Source organism: Pieris napi, chromosome 4 (genome assembly GCF_905475465.1).
Source record: "Pieris napi chromosome 4, ilPieNapi1.2, whole genome shotgun sequence".
Lineage (NCBI taxonomy): Eukaryota > Metazoa > Arthropoda > Insecta > Lepidoptera > Pieridae > Pieris > Pieris napi.
The window spans coordinates 4,973,168-4,999,051 of NC_062237.1; the positions used below are offsets into that span (position 1 = coordinate 4,973,168).

At 33.9% G+C, this 25,884-nt stretch overlaps 1 protein-coding gene across 3 annotated transcripts in view; it reads left to right on the forward strand.

Annotated features, from left to right (window-relative positions):
- Nucleotides 1-802: 802 nt before the first annotated feature.
- Nucleotides 803-25,884, forward strand: part of LOC125048625 (ADP-ribosylation factor-like protein 4C) — a 47,930-nt gene continuing 22,848 nt past the window's right edge. For 2 of the 3 annotated variants that reach the window (XM_047647393.1, XM_047647396.1), the window contains exon 1: nt 803-1,231. The gene's annotated coding sequence lies outside the window, so the exon portion shown is untranslated. Of the gene's footprint in view, nt 1,232-22,041; nt 22,063-25,884 lie in introns of those variants that run through there. The other variant, XM_047647395.1, reaches the window with a different exon arrangement.

Consider the following 25,884-nt stretch of genomic DNA (forward strand, 5'->3'; position numbering starts at 1 on the left):
GAGTTAATGCTAAGATCCCGGTATTACGAATGTTAATATATCGTTGGAAATAATATACGTCAAATGCTTTTTCTTTTCACTTGTTGGCTTATATATGAACTTTTGCCGTGGCTGTAAGTAAAACAAAATCTAGTAAATTTTCGTAAGGCTGTAAAAATACTCAGTTATATTTTCAAAATTATTTATACAAAACACCTATTTTAAAACATTGTGATATAATTTTTTCGTGATATCAATTATTTACGGGTTAATACGCATATTTTTCGTTGAGTATAAGTATTGCTATTTATTAATTAGCCTATGCAGTGTTATGTGTAAGTACAAACATGTAGCAAAGATAAGGTTTGCATGTCGCCATTGCCGATAAGATGGACGACGTAAAGGCGAGACATACCTATTACCTAACTACACAGAAGTACTGACAATTTCACTTGAAGTGAGCTCCTATCTTATCAAGGTTATTTATGAGCATTTTTTCTTATTTTAATTTAATGCAATATGCATTTCTTGATTATTGTTTATAATTAAACTCTCAATGTAATATACCTGTAGCGTATTACCGTTGAATCGAGCTCTAGGAGTTACTGCCTAACGATCGTTGAAGTGCCACGTATTTTAAGTACAGTCGCTTGTTTGCGAGTGTTGCTTCTACAGAGCATTGACGTGATGCTGAAAATAACTCAGCATGGATCACCTTGTTCACAGACGGCCGAATTCATCAGGCGTGTGAATGCATCACGGCAATCTTTACCAACTCGCTCCGACGCACTTCGCGCTTGTCCCCCGTCCCTACCGCGCTCAGCGCTGTCAATTCAGTACTGGGGTGCCCGCTAGCGAGGCGGCACGCGTTGTGCACGCCTCGCGGTTTTGCATTGTTTTGGCTGTGTTCACCATTGTTTTATTCCATCCGACCACAATCAATACGAGTTTGAAGTGAAATTTGTCGGCCTAATATTAGATTTTTGTACGAATGTTATGAATATACTGTATTTTACCTTTTACATGGGTGGTTTATTGACAAGTGAAACGGTTGATCGTCCCGTTCATATATCACGGTAGTTGTGTTTTGATTGAAGTAAACGTGAAGTGATCTCGCATAGAGAAAAGCATGCAAATCGATAACTATGTATGTGGATGTCCAGAAGGGAGTTACTGAGGGCTCTTATCGTGCGGTTTACACCACTGCTGCATATTGATTGGACCTGTCATACAAACTTGTCTTTTAACTTTGGTAAGTTATATACTATGTACACGAATATCAAACATACAAACATGAACTTCCAATAATTCTAGGAAATATCTAAAATGTACGAAACAATCTATGTTTTTTATCTGATAAGCTCTTTAATAATTACGTAATTCCTCTGATAAAGAAAACAATGAAAACGATAACAAACACGCTAGATGTCAACGTTCTATGATAATATCTTCCTTATCTCATGCAGCTCTAGTCTATTGTTTAGGAGCTAGACTAATAATGATTAAGGTGCTTAAAGTATCTTTTGTAGCAAGGTAATAATGAGATGCCTTTTAATTAAAATGTTTTCTTATAGTATAATCACGTACATGAAACTAAGATGTTTCAACGAACGCTGGCAGATACAAAAAGGTCGAAGGTTATAAATCAAATCAAACAAAATAATGACGCATTTTGTAAGACAGCTGCACTTCCAAGAATATTCAAACAACAAAATATTATAAGATTTAATTAGGTAGGTATAATCGCGCAATATGAGGTATTCGTTATTTGGGGTTGGGGTTGATATCCATGCGTTGGAATTTGATGATACTGATTATGCAGGAGTCTCGGGGACCCTTGATTGGAACACCTCCAAGTGATTTTAGCTTTAGGATAAGCGTCAAAGTATTTTAAAAATTTTTTTTTAACTTTTGTCAATTGTATTGAAATTATAAACAATCCGCCATTATCTAACTACTTTTCTATTGGTTATAAGAGATGTGACATTCTCGATTTCTATTGGTTATGAGTGATGTGTCATTGTCGTTTTCTATTGGTTATAAGTGATGTGACATTTTCGGTAAATTAATTGGATCGATTATTTTCTCATTTGTTATTTTTAAAGTTGAACCTAATCGAATCGATTATTTCCTCATTTGTTAATTTTATAGTTGAACCTAATTTAAGCATTACTTGTCAAATGTACATACATTACATTAACTTCATGTTTTAATTAATGTATGGTTCCGAAAATTATTAAATTATTCAAATAGTACCCAAAACCGAATCAGAGCACCCCACTATCCACGTGGTCTTGTCTGTCTTACCCCTAGAGTGTATATAAATAATCGGAGGCGCGGAGGAAGAGCAGCCCCCACCCGCTGTAACAAAGCACAGGCATTATGAAAGCTGTAGCGGCTGAGGCTGGTCGCCAGAGGCGACCAAAAAGCCGAGGTTGCGGAGGCTTGAATAAAATGCCTGTGCTTTGGTACGCAAGGGTGGAGGGGCTGCATTTCCCGTAGCGCCGGAGCTGTCCACAAAAGCAAATATTATTTAGATTGGTTAGGTTAGAGTTAGTATATGAATATTTGGTCGCCGAAGGCGACCAGGACGCCGAGAAGTCGAGGCTTGAATAAACAATTACTATTTAGATCGGAGCTGTCCACAAAAACAAATATTATTTAGATTGGTTAGGTTAGAGTTAGTATATGAATATTTGGTCGCCGAAGGCGACCAGGACGCTGAGAAGCCGAGGCTTGAATAAACAATTACTATTTAGATCGGAGCTGTCCACAAAAATAAATATTATTTAGATTGGTTAGGTTATATAAATATTAATATACTAACCGTATATTAATATTTTTTTTAAATAACTGTTAAATTATTCAAATAGTACCCAAAACCGAATCAGAGCACCCCACTATCCACGTGGTCTTGTCTGTCTTACCCCTAGAGTGTATATAAATAATCGGAGGCGCGGAGGAAGAGCAGCCCCCACCCGCTGTAACAAAGCACAGGCATTATGAAAGCTGTAGCGGCTGAGGCTGGTCGCCAGAGGCGACCAAAAAGCCGAGGTTGCGGAGGCTTGAATAAAATGCCTGTGCTTTGGTACGCAAGGGTGGAGGGGCTGCATTTCCCGTAGCGCCGGAGCTGTCCACAAAAACAAATATTATTTAGATTGGTTAGGTTAGAGTTAGTATATGAATATTTGGTCGCCGAAGGCGACCAGGACGCCGAGAAGTCGAGGCTTGAATAAACAATTACTATTTAGATCGGAGCTGTCCACAAAAACAAATATTATTTAGATTGGTTAGGTTAGAGTTAGTATATGAATATTTGGTCGCCGAAGGCGACCAGGACGCCGAGAAGCCGAGGCTTGAATAAACAATTACTATTTAGATCGGAGCTGTTCACAAAAAAAATATTATTTAGATTGGTTAGGTTAGAGTTAGTATATGAATATTTGGTCGCCGAAGGCGACCAGGACGCTGAGAAGCCGAGGCTTGAATAAACAATTACTATTTAGATCGGAGCTGTCCACAAAAATAAATATTATTTAGATTGGTTAGGTTATATAAATATTAATATACTAACCGTATATTAATATTTTTTTTAAATAACTGTTCAACTGAAACTCAAAATCGAAAACAAAATCGGATTTAAAATCGGATTAAAATCGAATACTAAAATAATCGATTTTTTCACTTTCACAGAATAGATTATTTTTCACATCTCTATTCTCTACTATTCATTGTTTAAAGTATAAACGCAATCGGCCATTTCGAATTTGGATTTTGCCAGAACAGTGTGTGTTCACAGTGATCAAGTGCAAATTATAAGTTAAAAAGCCGTTACTTTTTAGGTTTTTTATTTTTGCGTGAATGTGCGTTATTTTATTAGCATTTTTTTAAAACTTGGCTTTATATACTGTCTGTAATATATGTCTAGTACAGACACTGATTTCTTGCGATCATTTTCAGATTAAGTACTGTAAAAAAAAAAAAAAAAATTTTTTTTTTTTTTTGGTTTCCTAAGCCCAAAATTTGTGGGGGGTGATTACTACACCCCCCCCCCCCCCTCCCCCTCCCCCCGCACCCCAAATTTAGGTACTTCTCTCTCACATCTTTACCGTTATTTGGTATCTCAATTTTGAAATCCTGCCGAACCTTTGTTGTTTTTCTACCTGGAATAATATTTAAAAACTTAAGTACCTAATTAGCGTCATTAATGTTTATAGAGATACCTAATTCAGCAAACAAAGATAACATAAACATTAAAAAGCTCAATAATAAATAAATGATTTGACATAATTATTATGTAGCTAAATGTTCATTTTACCGCGCATTTATACTAAGAAGAACATTCTACTTTTTTGTGCTTGTCTTTAATACAATGATTACGTTCAGCACCTACCATCGTCTACAAACTTTACATACTTTATCTAACATATAAAATTCTCGTGGCGCGGTGTTTGTAGTTAAACTCCTCCGAAACGGCTTGACCGATTCTCATGAAATTTTGTGTGCATATTGGGTAGGTCTGAGAATCAGACAACATCTATTTTTCATCGCCCTAAATGTTAAGGGTAGTCTACCCCTAATTTTTTTTTTAATTTGTAGATAATTTTTTTCATTTTTATTTTTTTATGATACAGCATTAAAAAATACATACAACCCCTAATTTTCACCCCTCTACGATCAACCCCTATTTTTTATTATAAATGATATACATGGCAAAACGACGTTTGCCGGATCAGCTAGTAGATTTATAAAAACTCTTTTGCGTTTAAATTTGAAGTCAAACAAATTTTTATAGTATACCCTCAAAAGAAAATAAACGACACGAATTTTAAAACTATTTCTATTGGTTACGATATTATCTGCATTTGGCGAATTCCTGTAATCTTTGCATTCGAACACACCTGACCGCTTAGGGAAGGCAACCAGTTTTACCAGCTGGTCCTTTGCACACGTTAAGATTTCAAATTCTTACCTTGGGGCTTATTTCGTGTACCTACGTACATTACCTACGCTTTAATAATCAATGTTATAGGTGTTTTAATGGTGACCGCGCACGCTTTTAACCTGACATTTGACAACGGGATTAGCGAGTTTCATGTATTGTTTAATGTACGTAATACTTACACGAAACATGTATTTTAATGTGTAAGTATAACATACACTAATATATAACTATAACATACACTTCTTTATCCTATCTATATAAAATATCAGGAAGTAACTTGTTCTTATTATAAAGATGTTATTGCTCGCTCCAACAACAAACTGATACCTTTAAGAAATTTATAGGAATTTAAAAATGATAAATCCACATTGCTCTGAAAGAAATTTAAATTGTTAAAATGCAAATGGCGCGCAGATTTCTCCAATTAAGACCGTTGCAGCTCCGACTCAGTTGAAAGAAAGCTTCTTCAGATCTGCTGCATTCTAAAGTATTAATTTCTAGTCGCACGGCGAGTACTTTTAGAGTATCGACGGTATTGTTATCTTCACTTTCTACATTGATGCATAGTGATTGCATTTATTTTACTCCGTTTTAAGTGCCAATTGACACTCGCATATGTAAACAAAATCTATTATGTTTGTTTATTTTATAAATAATAAAAAAATCGGTTATTTATTATAATAATTATTTTATATTTTCGGCCATTTGAGACTCACCGAGAGCCTCTTTTTTTTATTTTAATTTTAAGTCTTAAGTCTTTTATCTATCTCTCTTATTGTAAGAATCATCAGTTCTACAACTACGTTAAAAGTTATAATAATAGAGACAACTCTATGATAATCAGACTCCTTTGATTTCACAAAGTCCACGACTTATATCAATTCCTAGTAAACTTCTCTAAATTTGAGCCCTTAAAGGGTTATGTGTCATCACATACCTGTATCCTGAATCATCCTTTTAACATTTAAAATAAACTGTTGAATTATCAAACATTCCATTGCTTTTCGAAGATTAATGGTTGTACATTCATCGAAACAATACGAATTCGGTTTCAATTATGTATATTGTTGCATATTTTGTATATAATGAAACTGTTACTATGCAAAGATAAACAGATAAATCTTTGCTAAATTAATCTGTTTAGAAATCATCATACAAAGACTATTTGTAGTTGTATATCTAATATATAAAATTCTCGTGTCGCGGTGTTTGTAGTTAAACTCCTCCGAAACGGCTTGACCGATTCTCATGAAAATTTGTGTGCATATTGGGTATGTCTGAGAATCGGACAACATCTATTTTTCATCCCCCTAAATGTTAAGGGTAGTCCACCCCAAAATTGTTTTTTTTTTTATATTTTTAGATACATTTTTATTTTTTTTATGATACAGCATTAAAAATACATACAACCCCTAATTTTCACCCCTCTACGATCAACCCCTATTTTTTATTACAAATGATATACATGGCAAAACGACGTTTGCCAGGTCAGCTAGTAATATTATAGATTTATATACTACTTTGCAATTTACCTAAAGACATAGGCGAGCAGGTTCCGAGTACACACAAATACCTGTATTAGACCTACAACGCACTAGCGGCTGGCCGCAATGCGGTGTGCCGCTGCGGCGGGCCGCACATCGATTATTACATGAAACCGCACGATAACAACGCACTGACTTGCGGTCAACCGTCAACCGCTCCGGTTGATCTGGAGCTGCGGCGAGCCGCACCGGTTCAATGATGCGGCGCGCCGCGTCCCCTCCACGCACTCGGCGCGGTTAGCCGTCCTACCTACGTCATCACATATAATTATTTAACAAATGTAAACAAAATATTGTAAACCTATTTTAAAAGAGTAAAAAATAAAAAAATAAAATATGTTTATTATGGAACATAAGATACATGTATCACTTATTCCACGTCATTAAATTTGAATTTGTAATATTTCAAGAACGACAAGCACTGACGAGTGACGATTGCGGCAGACCGCAATAGGACCGCAATAGGGACGGTTAGCCGGAATACGGCATGCCGCTACGGCAGACCGTATATACTGCGGCCTGCCGCAGCGGCACACCGCATCACGGCCAGCCGCTAGTGCGTTGTAGGCCTTAGACCTACAACGCACTAGCGGCTGGCCGCAATGCGGCGTGCCGCTGCGGCGGACCGCACATCGATTATTACATGAAACCGCGCGATAACAACGCACTGACTTGCGGTCAACCGTCAACCGCACCGGTTGAATGATGCGGCGCGCCGCGTCCCTCCACGCACTCGGCGCGGTTTGCCGCAAATACCACATCCTACCCGCCTCAGTCATCGCTTGTTCCTTGCGCTAGACACTATGCAGAGATTTTTTGACTATATTTTCTACGATTATATAAATAAATAACTGCCGCAACTTCTTCAACGTCCATCATGCGCAATATTTCAAGAAGCACTGACGAGTGACGATTGCGGCAGACCGCAATAGGACCGCAATAGGGACGGTTAGCCGGAATACGGCAGGCCGCTACGGCGGACCGTATATACCGCGGCCCGCCGCAGCGGCACACCGCATTGCGGCCAGCCGCTAGTGCGTTGTAGGCCTTAGTGTACCTTTCTACGTTACCTAATTTTGTGAAAGTATGACGATGCATTTTTTACAATATTCTCATCATTCATTTAAAATCTACTTCGAAAAGCAAATCTGTATCGTGTAACATCAAATAACGATGTTTACCTTACGGATTTCCAACATCAAACAAATGCTTAACGGACTTCTGATCTATTTTAAACCGCAATAAAGGTAAAACAGTAATGTCCAGTTATCTGTAAAATCTAATTTAATCGTTAGATTTTCAAAGAGGCGAAAACATACATAATTATATTGAAGTGAAGCGTTGTTCTATGAAATCAAAAACGATATGCTATGTTCAAATGTGCTTAATCTGTCACCCACTATTTATTTAACTAACAGTTTGTTATACATATTCCAAGACAATATACATACAATTTAAGTTAGAAAAACTATTATTTCTCATATTAAACCTTAACGCCAATAAGTTTATCAATTGTTTCGTGTATTAACAAAAATATAAAAAAGTTATGGAGTACAAAAACTGCTTTTAAATTGCAAAAACAAATAAACAACAGTAATTGTTGACATGAATACGCGGCACTAATTGTTATCGTTGGCTTCTTTCTTTTACATTAATAATTTGTGAGCTATTAATACTTCATTAGCTTTTAGTTTAAAGAGCCTATTGCGAATTTAAGGTCGCATCTATATCTATAACTAAGAGGACTAATTTAAGCGTACGACCAAACAGGCTCCAGAAAATAAACCACTCCTTATATGGAAATTGTATTCGTTTTTTCAACAAACTCCCAAGATAAATTAGATAAATATCACTTAATAAATTCAAAGCTCTCGTAAAACGTAAATTAATCAATAAAGCTTTTTTATAAATTTTACGAATATTGAAATTATGCTAATCCTTGGGATTGATTTTCTCCAGTTCAAACAATTTGTATTACTCAAAACTAAGCTATTAAAAAGAGTGGCGGAGAGTTTCTTGCCCGAATTAATGTAACTTCTTTTCTGTCGTTCATAAGTGTACTTTTTTACCTATATAAATTTATTTTGACTTTTTATTCAAAATTAAATACACTAAAACATTATTGAACTAATTGAGGCTAATTCGAGACTTAGCCACTATATGTTAGTGTCCGAATAAGACTCTTTACTATTTTATTGTTAGCTAATGAAGGTAGCACTCGACTCACTACAGGCACTAATCATAGATTGAGCTCTCACTAAAACCACATTGGATCACACTGAAACGGTCGCTTTATATTATACCGGGACTTAAAAAAAGCTTCTTTTGGGCGATATTATTACTTTAAAAAACACAATCTTATCTCTCGTGTCACTTAAGAAACAGGACAAAATATTTTATTGCAGCCTAAACCATGCTTATGTATAAGACAATAAGATGTTAACTCCTTGCAACAAGTTTTAAAAATGTGTCCCAAAAAACCAGTTTAACTGTAAAATAACTTGCAATTAATCCTAAGCGTTTTATTAGCGGTAAGATTCAAATTGTGTTTAATTATTTAATAACGTCAGTATTATGGTGTTCTTGAAATTTCCTTAAATTTATTCATGTGTTTTTAGTACAACTTAGCCTAGTACTAGTATTCGACTAGTAGCTAGGCACGCCGCTCAATCCTTAGGTCGTGTTATCCTACTGCTGAATCAATGGTAATTTTAAAAATCCGTCTTGGTTCGCAATTAACACATGCTCCTATGGAAAAAAATATGAGGAATCTTTAGACTATGTCGTGCATCGTAAGAGAATGATCTGATCACCTACGTGTCTGTAAATAAACAGTCTCTGAAATATTAGGTCAAACCAGGAGCTACTTTTAGTCATATAAATCGATTTAATTAGAGAATATTACTCATTGCACATGTAAGCAATCTCTTTTAAAAAGTATTACACCAGTATTTGCCGATGTACATATATCTTTATTCAGACTGTCTCCATTAGACTTATGGGCAGCGTGGGCTGTTGCGTGGGAAACCGTCTAATTAGTTGTCTGCTTAGACAAGCTAATAGTAATATAAATAGAATAAGCATACTATTTTATTTTTATCTTATCCTTTTTAATCCAGCGCATAGACCGAACAATACGTAAAATCAAATTGTTTACGTAATAGAATACTAAAAGATATATAGACTGACCTTAAGCGGCCAGTCGTCAGCGTATTTGAAACCAAAGCAATGACGTATAAATAATAAACTATACCAAATGTCATTGTCAACTGACATTGTCATATGGACGATTAATTAACTAGACACAGGTTATATCGTGTAAAATTAAATGCGCATACATTATTAAGATTGTATTAGCTACATTAATATTCAACGATTTATGTCTGTATTACAAGCCTTAATATAGAATTTCACAAACGTCGCCACATATATGTATAAAAACTAATATTCAAAATATTAAAATTAAATACAATTTTCTAAACACCGTAGGAAGTAAGATTAGTTGTTTGTATGTATTTTTGTATACTTAAAAACGTCATATTATTCATAAAACATTCTTATAACTAAAGTATTTATTCGTAAAATAAACAAATCTTAACGATGTAAAATAAAAAAGACAGTTCTATATTTGGTTGCAACACTGATTTAGTTTGTTTTTATCGTTGACCAGCTCTCCTGTCAGAAAAAAGGTTTTTTTTAAATTATTGTTTCATCATTTCAATCCATCTTTATCGAATTGAATACGTTCGATACCTTTAGAATTTTTACCCTTGTACTCATACATTATAGAACCTTACATCGACTGGTATCATTTTGAGTATTGAGGCTCTTTTGTGTAAGGACTGAGGAGCTGACCTCGTTTCTGGAACTGTCCATTTTAATATTACTTCGAAGATGAGGCTTACGATATACGTGGGTAGGAGTAGGTATCATGAGTTCGTGACCGCTTTGTGTTTTATCGAGGTATTTTAGAAACAATAGAATAAATTTAATTTCTTAGTCACGTGCCAAACGAATTACACATATTCGGTCATTGTTAAAGGATTTTTTAATGATAGATTCGGATGCCGAGTTCACCAAATAGTTCTAATTAATTTTTTTTTGTTCATACTCATAGTTTTAGAGTTAAATACTACATTTATTTTGTAATATAATGTTAATAATTTCAGCTAGTTATGATATTAGTACCTATCCTAATTGGCCGGAATAAAGGCGCTAATATTTTTCCTGTTTTAAGAACTTAAATAAATAGCATAATTTATGAATATTGTTCTATTAATCGGCGGTAAACAAATTACATTCATCACTGAATGTATCGCAAACAAATTCTACAGGATTGCGTTATTTTTGTGCAACGTAGGCAATGGTACAAACGATCGGTACCAGACAGGTACCAGGCTCCTCGCTATAAATGTTTGAATATCAAATACGAGGGAGACTTTTTGTAGTTATGAAATTTCTATATCACCAAGGTCCTATTTTTGTTTCAAACAGCCAGTTATTTTCTTTGACAACTGTAAAATTAAATGAATATGTGAATCATGAGAGGAAAATGATCTCTTGTTAAATGATACTACGGACATTATCCGGAAATAGCTCTGAGCTGCGGTCGGAACTAACGTAGGTTTTAGGGGGTTTAAGCCGGCACGCGTCACCCGAGTAGCAGAAATTAGACTCGGTACACCTTTGCCCTCAGTTTTTTTTGTTGTTTTTAGGATTACCATCTCGGACATAAAAAATGTCCATAGTTTTGTATGCGTAAATAGCAAATCATCTATGCACTTTCGCGCTGTTAATACAAATAGCATTGTTATAAAAAGCTTTTAATAGTTCACAGAACGCTATTGTACTCGCTGATGTTCTTATGTAAGCCATTGTTTTCTTCTATCACTTAACAGTTCAGTTATGAGGTAAATACTTTCTCTTCTGTAAGCTACTTCATATTTTGTAGTCTTTATAGTTATAAGTTATTCTTATAATACTTCCTTAACAGATTAAGAACCTAAACTTATTTCTCGATGTTTTTTAGTCAGCGAGGCTTTCTTGAAATGTTTTTTTCGTACAAAACAAAGACAATGTAGAATTTCCTACTGCCTTGTATTATATTTGTATTATGTGTAAATGTGTGTTGTCGAGCTTCTTTCATCGTGATCGTGATGTATGGGCTTACTGATAATATGAAAGCTTCAACAAAATGCTGATTTGGGGCTTTTTAAATAAAGTACTTACAATGCCCAAATTACCATCAGTAGTTTATTTCCATTTTGGAATTGATTCTTTATTATATGTTTGAATGTATAAACTTGTATCCTGTGAAAAGGTTAGGTCGTACGATGATGGGATGATTTATATGTATGACGAGCACAATGTCTAATCAATTTTTAATCATTTATAAAACCGATCTTTAAATAACAGAAGCTAAATGATTAACATTTGCAACAGAGATAACTATTATAAAATAATCAAATTTGAAACACTTTTATCGTGCATTTTATTCCGTGACTATCGAACATTTCGTAACTACAAATCATAAAACTTTAGATTTGCAAACGTTTTTCATTTTCTCATGCAATTTATTTTATAAATCCGGCACGAATAACTTAAGAAATTGACGGTTAGCCAAAGTAGATTCAAAAAAAGATTAGTTTCTGTTTAAATAAAACATTTTTGTTAGTTTAAATTTTTTTATATATTAGCCGAAATATGTTATTTTCCCTCGTTTTTCGGCGTCGTTTATTACAAACCAAAATACTTATTCGTCGTGTGAAATATGTATTTGGGATCTAAATATTCTCTGCTTACTTTTTTTCAAATAGTAATTTTTGCAGTCAAATTTAGTATAATGATATCTGGGGCGAATATAACGTCCTCAAACAATATAGGGTCAGGGCTTGCTCGGGATTGATATAAATTATGATTGGTTGTCGCAAGAGACTGTGTCCTTTAGGAATGATTATTCTTTATTAGGTGTGAGGTCCTGTAAATCCCACGGGATATCCATCGGCGGCGACTGTTTCCTTATTGGATGATTCGTTTTCTATTTTATTATAGACTAACTTTATATAAACAAAACATACTATTCTAATTATTGGTTAAGTTTCTATTGTTTGATGGTAAATGGATTCGTTATATTATATGTAGTTAAAAATCAAATTTATTTTACTGTCAACTATATAACTGTAGAGTGTAGATGTGATGGGTTTTAGCAATTATATCTTCAAACAACTTAATTACAGTTTCTCCTATATCGAGGACGAGTTTTGTGCGTCATTTGCCTTTATACCGCCATAAACAAGTCGGTTGTTATGTTCGTTGTACGAAATAATTGCTTTCCTAGATTTGGGGCACACAGCTTATAAATACTTACCATTTATTTTTGTTTTCCTAACTAACACGTCCATTTGACTTATACCTTTTATGTCATCTATATCTTTATCATCTCTATACAGTTTCATAAAAATAATACATACAAATCTATAGTTTTCACGTTATATATTACGGTAGCATACTTTTCTTTTAACTGGAATTTTAAAGAGGTAAAACGATCGCATCGCGTGCCGTAGAACTCGTTCACTGGGATAATTATAAAATTGAGTTACAAAACATTACATAATGAATAAAAGCGTTTAATTTTGTTTAAGTGTGCTGAATGTGTGTGTGTGCTTTATTATCACCTAAATATATTTCCGATGGCGAATTTTATCCAACACGTTTTAACCGTAATTTTGATCACTCGGCTCCAAAAGTAGTTTCTATATGAAAAGTAAGTTTAGTACTTTAAAAGCCAAATAGATTAATTTACTTAAAATAATAGTTTATACAATTAAAATGAGGTAGATCCACAAAGTAAATACTTACTGAACAATAAACATATCTAAGAGGAAACGAGCAAGTAACGATGTCCAGAACCTGTAGCGTCTGTTAGTCGATAATGATGTTTATAGGGGAAAACAGGGATACTTTCTATTCATGCGTCACCTAAAGGAGGGGTTATTGGTCTATATATGGCACCCATTGTCTTAAATGGCCGAGTTATTGGAGCGCTTGGACGTGTCTAAGTGGTATTGCCTGATAATAGCCTTGTACTTCTTTCGGCGTAATCCGATTACGCGACGCATACAATGTTATACGAGAAAACGCCTATTGAGATTTTATGTGGCTCTTAAACTGGGTATCCTTAAAAAAGATTACTGGCAACGTCGCGCAGCGTTCGGATCCACTTTGGAAGTTTACTAATGGACTCGGACATTACCCACCCATTTCACTAGATTTAGTTGAATTTAGGTACAAACTAACAGCGTTACTCAGCTTGGACCCTTTATAATATGAATAATATGTTAATTAAATAATTTCAGAGATATTCTGGTTTAATGGTCAAAAGCTTACCTGCTAAAAGTGTCAAGATTATTATTTGCAAAGCGATTAATAATGAGCTACTTAGCGATTTTTGAAGTCGGTAAAAACATCAGAAGTTCAAATCTCTTCTAGTGTGAAGTTTGAGGAAAGCCTTTTGCGGTAAATCACAGACACATTGTATATTTTAAGAATAGTGTTGAGTTTCTTTTGAGGCTATAAATATATACACACCACACAGTTTAAACCACATTTCCGTTAATCAAGGCAGGAAATCGGCCATGTCCTAAAATATAACAGTTTTCATTTGACATTGAGCGTGTCTAAATTGAGAGTTCGCGAGATATTTATGTCACACCCACTCTCAACACGAGCCATATGCTCCCACAAAATCTGATGAAATCTCAAATCTCTTTAGCGGGAGTGTCTACCTGTCGTTGAATATGATTTACTTTATCATTACGATCTTAACTTTCTTCAAACACGACTTGAGTTTTACTTTTATCTTGATCGAAAATGTCGTTAAAATTTCATTTAATGAACATTCGTTGAAAGGTTTCACAAGACAGGAGGTCGATCACAATTGTTAAATAAAGTTAAGTTTTCCACTACATAATAATAAAAAAATAAAAAAATTTGCGGCGATACATCCTTTTTAGGTCTTGGTCTCAGATTTCTGTCAATCTAATAGGCAAGCAGGTCATCAGCCTCCTTTTAGAAAAAAGTTCATTAGTGCACAGCCGGGGATCGAACCTAAGACCTCAGGGATGAGAGTCAAACGCTGAAGCCAACACTGCTCCTAACTACATAATATTTAAGTATATATTTTGGTCTGGGAGTTATTAACTCTAACAATGAGAAAAGGTAAAGTCACTTCCCCGTATCACACTAAAGGTAACACCATGTTAGATACTAAAAACATACACCGGAGACAAGGAATCAAAAGAATTAATCGTGCGAAAAAGAAAATTATAAAACGGCGGAAGTGACTGCAAAGTGCAGTCTTAAAAGGTAACAACATTGGCCTTAAAATGATTCTCGATTATGTGTTACGTAAATTCCTCGGCAATACCTCTGCCTATCTAAGTGCGTAACATTAGATGTGAAAATCGAATAATACCGTGATATTGCATTCAGACATTCCTGCACAGCACACTCCACAAGCGTGACGATGTGACGAAGGCGACTTATCACTGATTTTTGACCATAACATTATCGCAAAACGCCTTGAATTTGACGCCGCCAATCTCACTATCGATACTAACTGATTATAATCGATTTACATTCATTTCATGTTTTTAAATACAGTAGTTTATTTATTACTACAAATCTTATCAAGTGAACTTATTTAAAACACTGTAGTATGATATAACGGTTTCCATATTTAATTTAAAAAATAATATTAATGCTAGTAGGTTATATATATTTTTAGCTGGCAGCACTGAAGTTTTCTCAATCTGGAATCACTCGTACAGTGTGCAGCGGATAGAATGTAGCAATCGAATTGTTGGCACGCGCTTGTGGTGCGCGCACATACCTTTTATTTATCTGTGACAAGAAAGAATGTTAACATCACAAATTCTTTCAATTTACGTCACATTAAAATACTCATCTGTATAACAACTAAATATAAAATCCCTCCCTCAAAGGCCGGCAACGCACGTACTAAAATGGGTGTCCATGAACTGCAATGACTGCTCTTTTTGGGGGTCTCGTTTGGCCCCCTGGTATACTAGAAAAAAATTAATAAGCTATTATGTACCACAAGGTTTTACGCTTCTAGTTTTTCTTAATTTTTAACTAAGTAGTAACTCTATTTATTTTTCAGTTATAATACCACAAGACGAAATGTACAGTTAACAAATAAGAATTTCATAATGAATAAAACAACTACTTAATACTTTTCTTGAAGCAACGACCAGAGAAAATTTTCACAAAAAATTATCAGTATAATACCATGTAGGTTGTACCACGTGACGTCGGAAAAATAATCAATTATATAATAAAATATAAAATTCCTGTAATGACTTATAAACACTTATGTATTTTTCTTACATAATGGACGCGTTATAAATATTACAAATATTATAAGCTCAATTATTATAACAAATAAAATACAAAAATCAGTTTCGCTACAACTTTTTTAGGTCTGGGCCTGAGATTTCTGTATCTGTTTCATGACCTTTGGTAATCTAATAGACAACTACTAGATCAGCCTCCTGTGCCTGACGCACGCCGCCGATTTTTTGGGTCTAAGGCAAGCCGGTTTTCCTCACGATGTTTTCCTTCATCTTTCAAGGGAATGTTAAATGCGCACATAGAAAGAAAGTCCATTGGTGCACAGCCGGGGATCGAACCTACGACCTCAGGGATGAGAGTCGCACGCTGAAGCCACTAGGCCAACACTGTTCTATTATAACAAATATTTGTTTCTTTTTAAAGTTGCCGCCTGACCGGTTGCGTGCGATGTTGACCTGAAACCATATAATCCCAGAAAATAGAAAGTTAAAACACCTATAATATAATCAGGCGACTAAAGCCAAATATTGCATTTGTTTTCTTACAAACAAAAGAAGTTCCTTTCAGCAATGTGGAATGACGTTAAATCTTCTTTATTCCAATTTCAAAGCAAACATTGAAACACTAGTCATAATTTTTCAGGTCAGATTTGTTGCAATTATTCTCTTCCTTCAAATTATATTATGTATGCAGTGAAACCATAAAGTGCATTATTCATTGCACAGATGGTATATTTGCTTTTATTTCGCAAACAAAGAGGTTTTTCACGCCTTTGTCAACTCATCAAGTTTTCTCCTTTCTGCCGCCCGACCGACATTGTTTCCCCGCAGGCTCCACTCTTCCTAGCAATTTAAACTTGCATCGTTCTGTACCTACTTTGCGATTCCTGTTAAATCGGAAGTGTATGACTCGAATGTGCGATCTATTCACATTGCACATATCAGTTGTTATTAAAATAGTTTCTACATATTTTCATTATATATATATATATAAAAATGAAACCCGTTTTCCGTTGTCACGACATAACATGAAAACGGCTTGACCGATTTGTCAGATTTTTTTAAATAATATTCCTTAAAGTACGCGGATGGTTCTTACGGAGAGAAAAAAATTGAGTGAAAAAGTCTAAAAACAACACTTTTCTATATTCCCATACAAAATATTCGTAATAATATTTAAAGGCAATTTGAACTTTAATACCATAATGTCATAAAGTTAAAGTGTTAGTGGAGGGGTTCCGGGAAGGTAAATTGTTATTTTTTGACATGATGTATTTGTTGTCTTATCAACTTCCTTTTTTTTATCTTACTAGCTAGACCAGTGTCCCAAATAGCAGAATAAGTATTTAAAAAAAAATAAAGAATCGACTGTTAGGCGGTACGATGTTCGCTCGGCCAGCTAGTTTTTAAATAAATTTATAAAAGTAATGTCAACATGTATACATTTTAATCGAACTTTCTGAATCTACTAACCCATTTTGCCATATTAATCTAACCCAAGCGCCTAATATCAGAAACAATGAAACTTCCCGAATTCTGGCGCAATGACCTACTTTCCAAACCTCAACATAAGTATACCCATGTTTATTGATTTTATGCTACAAGTGATCCTTTAACGTGCTTTTTATGCGAATAAATTTTGATTCAGTCTACTATTTAATCTCATGTATTAACTGGTATTCAGATCGCTTATCTAACTCTGAAGTACTAAAAATATGTTAAAAGAAAGCCGTATCTTCATAAACTTTAATTTCAATTGATACTACTTATTACTGCGTCCCTCCGTAGGTACTTCGACAACCAAATCAAGAAACACTAATAAATACGTATTACAACAAACACTAATAGTTTATGTAAAATTAATCATCAATAATTCACATTATATTAAATCGTCGTTCGGTCTCATAAAAAGGAAAACATATTTATATAACATATAAAGGAAATCGTTGACTCGAATAGCTATTACGCAAGACATTTTACACCTACAACATATCGCTATTCAAGACTAATGATAGGTATTTTCTTGTTTTCATCGCAATGTTTTAATTGCCTATTAAGACCTAAATAGAACCTACGTTATTAGCAATTAGCAAAATCTGATAATATTTTATTCATTACCTTACATTATATGGTTGTATATTTATAAACAAAGTTAGTCTTTTGACATGAGACAGCTTAGTATTGTCTTTGATTAACATAACCCTTACACATTTAAAGAAAAACGCTTTTTACCGGATTAAAGTTATGTATTATTATAAATTTACAACTATTTGACATAATTTTAAATTTATCCGACGTTTCGCGTGCTTTACAGCGTGCGTGGCCACGCGGTCAATTTATAATAATACATAACTTTAATCCGGTAAAAAGCGTTTTTCTTTAAATGAGACAGCTTATTCGTCTATTGTGGTTCTCAATTCGTATTATATACAATGTAGTGAACATTGTCAAAAAGTAATGTGAAAATGCGCGGGAAATGAAATTATACCAAAGCATAAAGCACAGACCGAATGAATAGACTATAGAGCATTGTATTAAAATAATGACAAACAATAGGGAATAAACTGTACCAGCACGTTACTACCGTGGCAGAACAAAGATTTAATGACTCCCACTCATGATATTATATATTATAGCAAAGAGAATATAATTGCCTTTTTTACTATAATAAAATTTATAAAATATTTGATATTTTAACAAACACAACATGTGCGCCATGATTCTTTAAGAATTCGGGAAAATTTAAATTATAGTTCTATTATTCTTAAAGCATGTAAATTAGTATAACTATAATAATAAGTTTAACTTAATTTAAATATTCTTTACACACATAAATAAAGCAAGAAAGAATAAAGAAAGCACGGCTTAAATAAACAAAGTACATACATATTTAAATAACACAAAGCTAAACGAAGCGTAATAGACGCATTTAACTTTTGACTTTTTAACTGTGTCATGTGTCTCATAATAAAGTCTCATCAAAGTAATAAAAAGCTATTGTTCTTTAAAAAGTGTACAAACTTGATTTCTTTTCACAATATAATTTATAAACCCGCCTTGTCCCGAACTTACTTCGCTCGGTTTTGCGATTGGTCAAAGACCGTAGCATATCATAGTATGTGTATCTTAGGGGAAATCCAAAGCCGAACCTTAGCGCTCAACGTGACTGTTTATCAAATACAATATATATTTGTTCCAACACATTTCATATTTAAGTTTAATATTATACCTGTTATAGTTATACCTTAAGTCATTAAGACATTAAAAAAAGGAAGGTTTCAGTTTGACCTGTTATTAAGTTTAATTAGATAACCTGAAGAACCTAGGTTATTAATGTTTAATATTACTAGATTTACAATATACAATTTATTTCCAACACACAAATATACAATATTCACAACCCACATTGAAATAATATTATAAAATTGATAAATAGAAAATTATAACAAATTTAAAAATAATAAGTAGTTTAGTTTAATACATATTATTACTTATATGAAAAAGTAATCTTTTCAAAAATATAAAATCATCTTGTAGGCACTAGATAAATTTACAGTTACCTACTAGATGTATCAAGATATAATGTAACATTTCAATACCACATAACCTATAAAGTTATAAATATCTGAAAATATTTTTTAGGTGAATGACTCAGATGAAAAGCTCTTTATACCCGTAGAATGTTAGATGAACATTCGTTCATTGAAATGGACGTTATAAAAACAAAAGACTCAACACCGTAATGCTTTTAAATAAGAGTGCTTTTTGCGTGGCAGGTGCCATGAAAAGTTTTTAAGACCAAGCATCAATGCCTGTGCACACGCACACATATACACGAACGCTGGGATCTGTTCCGGTCCCCATACAGCCTACAATGAACCGGAAGCTCGGCACGTGCTGGGCAATGATAAACCAAACCATTACCGGAAATACGGTATACGCATAATGTTTTAAAAATTTAATAATCGAGTTATTGTTACGAAATTTTATAAAAGTGAAAGGCTTTTTGGTTAATTTGCGTAATTAAATGACTTACTGTTTCTGCTTAAGTTATTTTATTGTTTTGTCCTGGTAGAATGCGAAAGCGACCCCGAGGGGCTCTTTCATGCGGTCGTGTTTGTACTACCCGAGATGGTTTTAGGTTTTATAGCTGTCATATAATGTATTGACACTTATTTAAGTTACAAAATAAAACTTGATTCTAATACATAAATAAATGTTAATCCAATACGTCATATGACCCGTTTTAGGTAATCAGCGTGTCCTGTGACACATAGGCCTCTTCCAGCTGCTTCCATTATTTCTGATGTTAGCTCTTCTTGTCCAAGTTGTGCCTCCTATTCTCTTTATATCGTCTGCCCATCTCTTGCTCTGTCTTCCTCTTTTCCTTTTTCCATCGCGTGCTTGCCATTCTCTAATTATTTTCAACCTGCTATCTCTCGTCATTTGCCTGGTCCAGCGCCATTTCAATTGCCTTATTTTCTTTATCGCATATACCCGTAATATAATACAAATGCGTAAACGTATTTCCACCTGGGTATAAAAAAAAATTAAATGGATGGATAAACGTAAATTAATGACCTTTTTATTAACAAACTCAGATATTTCAGTATCAAAATAATAAAATATAATTTGCATGCAACAAACTCATATTAAATATTCCACTTAGCGCAGCGTAAAATATTGTACGCTGATTTATATTCTAGACTCCTCAACTCAGTGGGTCTTGCACCCACTTAACTAGCATCCTGTCTTCTCTTTAGACATAAATGATAGATTGAGATTGTACAATGTACAGACAAAGCCTACTTACTAATAAAATTTTGTACGCCTTACTTAATTGAATTATCAACTGTTCTAGATCTTTTTTTTAACATTCACCTTGTACAGACTCTTACGTTCTCTCTCCTTAATCCAGAAAACTCGCTTATAATTGATTTTCTTCAGACATGCGCTGGTAATCAGTAACGTCCTATAGTAGTTGCGATCCTAACTTTTAAGGTTTTGTACACCTATACTCGATATATTATGTAGTTATTTCTTTATAGCTGTTTTGAAATATAGAGGTAGATACTCTTTATAGAAATATGTAAAACGGGTTAACAAAACAGCAACAGAGAATATCGAATTAATTATTAAAATATTTTTACAATATATTATTGTAAGTTTTAATAGTCAGTTATGCGTTAAATATCTCATATATTACGTAGTATAAATACGGTAATTTGGTGTCTTCAAATATTCATTGTTAAGATAAATAAATATATCCTTAGCATTATCCAACAAAGTGAAGTTCATAAAACTCTTCAAAGATATAATTTACATCAGAAATGGTGTTTTAATGTAAATTTAACTTGATATAATTACAATGATCAACCCTGTCTTAAGTGTCGGTGTCGCTCACTTTCAGACAACTCGTTATTAAGGAAATATTTTAATAAGAAAATAGATAATTGTAATGAATTTCTTTGATAATTTTTTATTAACTTTAATATAAATTATGTTGGAAATCTTTCAATAGATCTGTAACAAATAATACTTATATTATGTAAGTTGACACTCTGGGAACATATGGCATGATGTTTGTTTGCATATAATAATAACATTAAGAACCTAGATTATATTTAAACATATTTTTATAAACATTGGTACAATTAACTAAAGCTTAAATAAAAATATGCGAATAAATTAAGGTACAAACGTAGAACATATTATCCGTTAAATTATTAAAGATAGGATGTCCATATACTAATTTATATTGATTAGCTTGTATTTCTTCTGCATAATGTTATATTTATTCTTTGTCGAACTAGGGCAAAAGACGCATGACATTTAAAAATCGTCTTGTTTTGTACAATAATATTTGACCTAAAATATTTCTTTTCGTAGCCTGCGAAAGGAACATGACAAATGTCACAAATATTACGCTCCAAATGTAGCATTTCACAATCACGTACAGCTCCAGTACTTTTTATATAATTCAAATTTAATAAATAGTTAACCTGCCTTTTACGGGATACAATGTTTCTTTAACATCTATAATAGCAACTTGCCTCATGTTTTCGGTATGTTGAAAGACAGATGAAAATCTAGATACCAGATACTACCATAAATCCCTAATTACGTGAGGTGACTGTCTCCGGTCTCGGCTAAGCGTCGCGGGCATCATGTCAACGGTCGTCAGTCAACTGTCAGTTGTCAACTATATTCCGATTTGCATAAAGTTAGTAACCTGTAGTCCTGACTGCATCCGCTATAAATGTCTTACTTTAAACACGCATAATTAGTGTTGCCCAAAATCGGTCTTGGTCTTGCAGTCTTGGTCTTGTTCTTGCGTTTTTGCAAGACCAAGACCAATACCAAGACCGCCTTATTATAGCAAGACCAATACCAAGACTGAACCCTGCAAGACTTGAGCAAGACAATACTTAAGCCTGCAAGACTCTTGCGTCTTGCAGTTAAGACAAACTGAGATTTGGGCGTTATTAAGTAGGTATTTGGTTTCAATCTCGATTTTGAGAAACGTTCCCCAGTATCAAAACCGTAGGTATCACAAATCATAACACTAAACTAAGGGCTGCAGTTGTATTTGTAATTGGCAACGTGCCGCTCGTCTGAAAGCACCCTGAAACGTATTGTATTGATTAGGTAGGTAAGTACTTATTATATTTCAACAATTTATTAAGTAGGTAGCGTGTTAATACTCACAAATCTGTTCCCTAATAACTTTCTAGCAAAGTTCATACCTTGTAGGTATCTACCTATAATAATATGTTATGCTTGTTTATGTCTAATGTGCAGATCGTTAACGTTAGTACTCGTAGGTTGGTATGTGCTTAAAATTATAGTTAACAAAATTATATAAACATCATGTAGGTGTGAAACTTATGTTTCAAAGTTTATATTATTCTTCTACTTAGCAAAATTTAAAACTAACAGCGAGTCGAGTAGGTCTAGTAACAGTTTCTACGGCAGCCAATACTATGGTACAGACGCCAGCACATCAAGCTACTACAATCTATCATTCTTCAACAGATTTTCAAGTTTATCGCTAAAGGATTAAGGTTCAAAGTTGATTGGGGAAATGTGACGTTCTGCGAATAAACTGTTGGTCGGTCGGTGTATTAAATACCTACTTATTTGATAATTTACCGACAAAGACGCGGTTTGCAACAAGTGTAACACAGCATATGACACTGAGCGCCGCATTCGCCGACAAAGAGTACGGACAGAGGCACACAAATTTTTACCTATTTTGGTAGGGTTGGTATAGGAGTATAAAATTAAATGACCTTGAAGATGTCCCAGCAGTAGGTAGGTATAAATTGAATGCTCTGAGTTTTTTTTATTTAAATACATTCTCACACTGGCTTGAATTCGAACACTACAGCGTTAAAAGCTGTCGGGCGAGATGATAATTAATAACTAAGTAGGTATTGCATCTATTGAATTGCGAATATTTTGATTTCGAAATAATCATTGTTAATATCGGTAAATGATAGATAGTGAGTGATACCTAGGTACTAAAAATGTGAGCAGCAAGATTGAAAAGTGTATATGCCATGTCAGTGCTTTCAATAAGTTTATTTTAAAAAAGCTCTCTAGTAAGATTTAGAGTTTACCATTCAATTACACACAACATATTATTGAAAAACAAAAATTATGAAAAAGATATTTAGACTGAGTACTTAGGGTCGATTCGACCAAAGAAGAGTAAATCTTAATCTTAGAATAAATCGTCAGTTAATCGAGAGTAAATAAATTTTACGTTTTACCAACTACAAATTCTAAGAATAGTGGGCTTATTCGGGAATTGTAACTATACCGCCGTTTCGCACGGAATAACAGCTATTCCTAGAATAATTTAATGGCGTCAGTCAGTCCAATCAGCTGATTTCTGTCATTTCACAAATATGTGTTCTGTGTTTTAATTTCAAGTCAACGCAACGCACTAAATTAATAGTCTGGCATTGTATAATGAAACGTTTAAACAATTTATTATTTATTTATTTATTTTCTATAATATTAGAATGAAATTCAACTGGGCTCAACAGAAGTTCCTTTTTAGACGAAAGCCTCAAACAAACAAGAAATAAAAACTTTTTGTTGTCGTTTGACACCTGTTAAAAGCTACTTTTTCACACTATAATACGGCAAAATCGAGTTGACATGATGTATGCTCTTACACTGTCCCGTTGTAGAACAACATTTATTTGCCGAGTTTTATTTTCGTTCACCATTTTCTTGCTATTCGCGTATTGTTATTCCTAGCGCGATTATACTATCGATTACGTGGACAAACGACTATGGATTTACTCGAGATTAAAATCATGGAATAGATTATTCTTGGTATAGTTACTCGTGTATAAATTGAAGTTTGGTCGAATCGACCCTTAGGAAATTAGTAGAAAAAATATTCTATCGTGGATACCTAGTTATTAAAAAGTGGATAAACGTTGTGTTTACTTAATTTTATTTTTCTGTGCTAATGCCAACATTGACAACCCCACCAAAATAGGTAAAAATTTAGTCCGCTTCTAGACTTTGTGTTGCCGCCGTCGCTTTCATGTCAAAGGTCGCCGCCACTGCCCATGTTCTAAAGAATAAAATAAGTTTCCGGGTGCTCAGAACGGACGCAAATAGATTATGTTGTCCTCGCAAGGAAGAATGTAGTCGTAAGGATAGGTAGATTTTATAAAAATTGTTGTAAGTAATAAAAATATACCTAGTTTATATTATTACTAGCTGGCCTGGCGAACATCGTACCGCCTAACAGTCGATTCTTTATATTTATACTTATTCTGCTATTCGGGACACCGGTCTAGCTAGTAAGATAAAAAAAGAAAATTGATAAGACAAAAAATACATTATGTCAAAAAATAAAAATTTACCTTCCCGGAACCCCTCCACTAACACTTGAACTTTATGCTATGGTATTAAAGTTCAAATTCACTTTTAAGTATTATTACGAATATTTTGTATGGGAATATAGAAAAGTGTTGTTTTTAGACTGATTCACTCAATTTTATTTTAATTTTTCTCCGTAAGACCATCTTCGTACTTCAAGGTATATTATTAAAAAAAATCAGACAAATCGGTCAAACCGTTTTCATGTTATGTCGTGACAACGGAAAACGGATTTCATTTTTATATATATAGATTACCTATTATACCTTTTTAAAGGACATTGCACTGCAAAATTGGAAGTGGGTGATTTTAACAAACTTGAAACGTGGAAAAGCTCCAAATATGAGCGACGTCATATTGCTTTACGCATTTTGTTTTAAAATCATCGAGAATTGCAGTGTCGGTTTATCAACTTCTATCGTACCTACTCTAGTAGCGACTATTGTCTTCAGCGATGATTTAATAAATAAATAAAAATAATCGTCGTGTAGGTACGACGATTATTTTTCTAAGGAATACAATTTTGTTGTAGTAGGTACCTACATCGTTTCTTACTTACACATACTTTAACGACAGTACCTACGTAGCAAAGCGCGCCAGTCACGAGTACGACAAATTGCCTAAAAAATGTACCTACGCACACTGTAATGAAATCTGCTAATCTCAACACAATGCCTGTAGCCTGCCTGCTATTATTGGTTGATGAACATTGTACATTGGTGAATGCTCCAGGATAGCCCGCAAGCCCCCACAAATAGCAATAGGCAAATAGGTATTTGCAAGTCTTGCGAGACTTGCGAGACTCTTGCTGCAAGACCAAGACCAAGACCAAGACTGAGAGCGCAATACCAATACCAAGACCGAGACCAGGTGTATTGACGCAAGACAATACCAAGACTGGCCTAAGTCTCGTCTTGGTCTTGCATTTGGGCAACACTACGCATAATGCAATACGTGCGTGGGTAAAATACACTAAACAGTGTAATTTGCTATACTAGAATTAAAATAAAGTGCTCAATAATAATAATGACTAATACGAGTTTAAAATCCAATAAAAAGTGTCTTGATTTAAATTGGTTATACATTTATTCGATTACCAGGAGAAAAAGTTTAAATAATACAAAATTTTGTGATATGG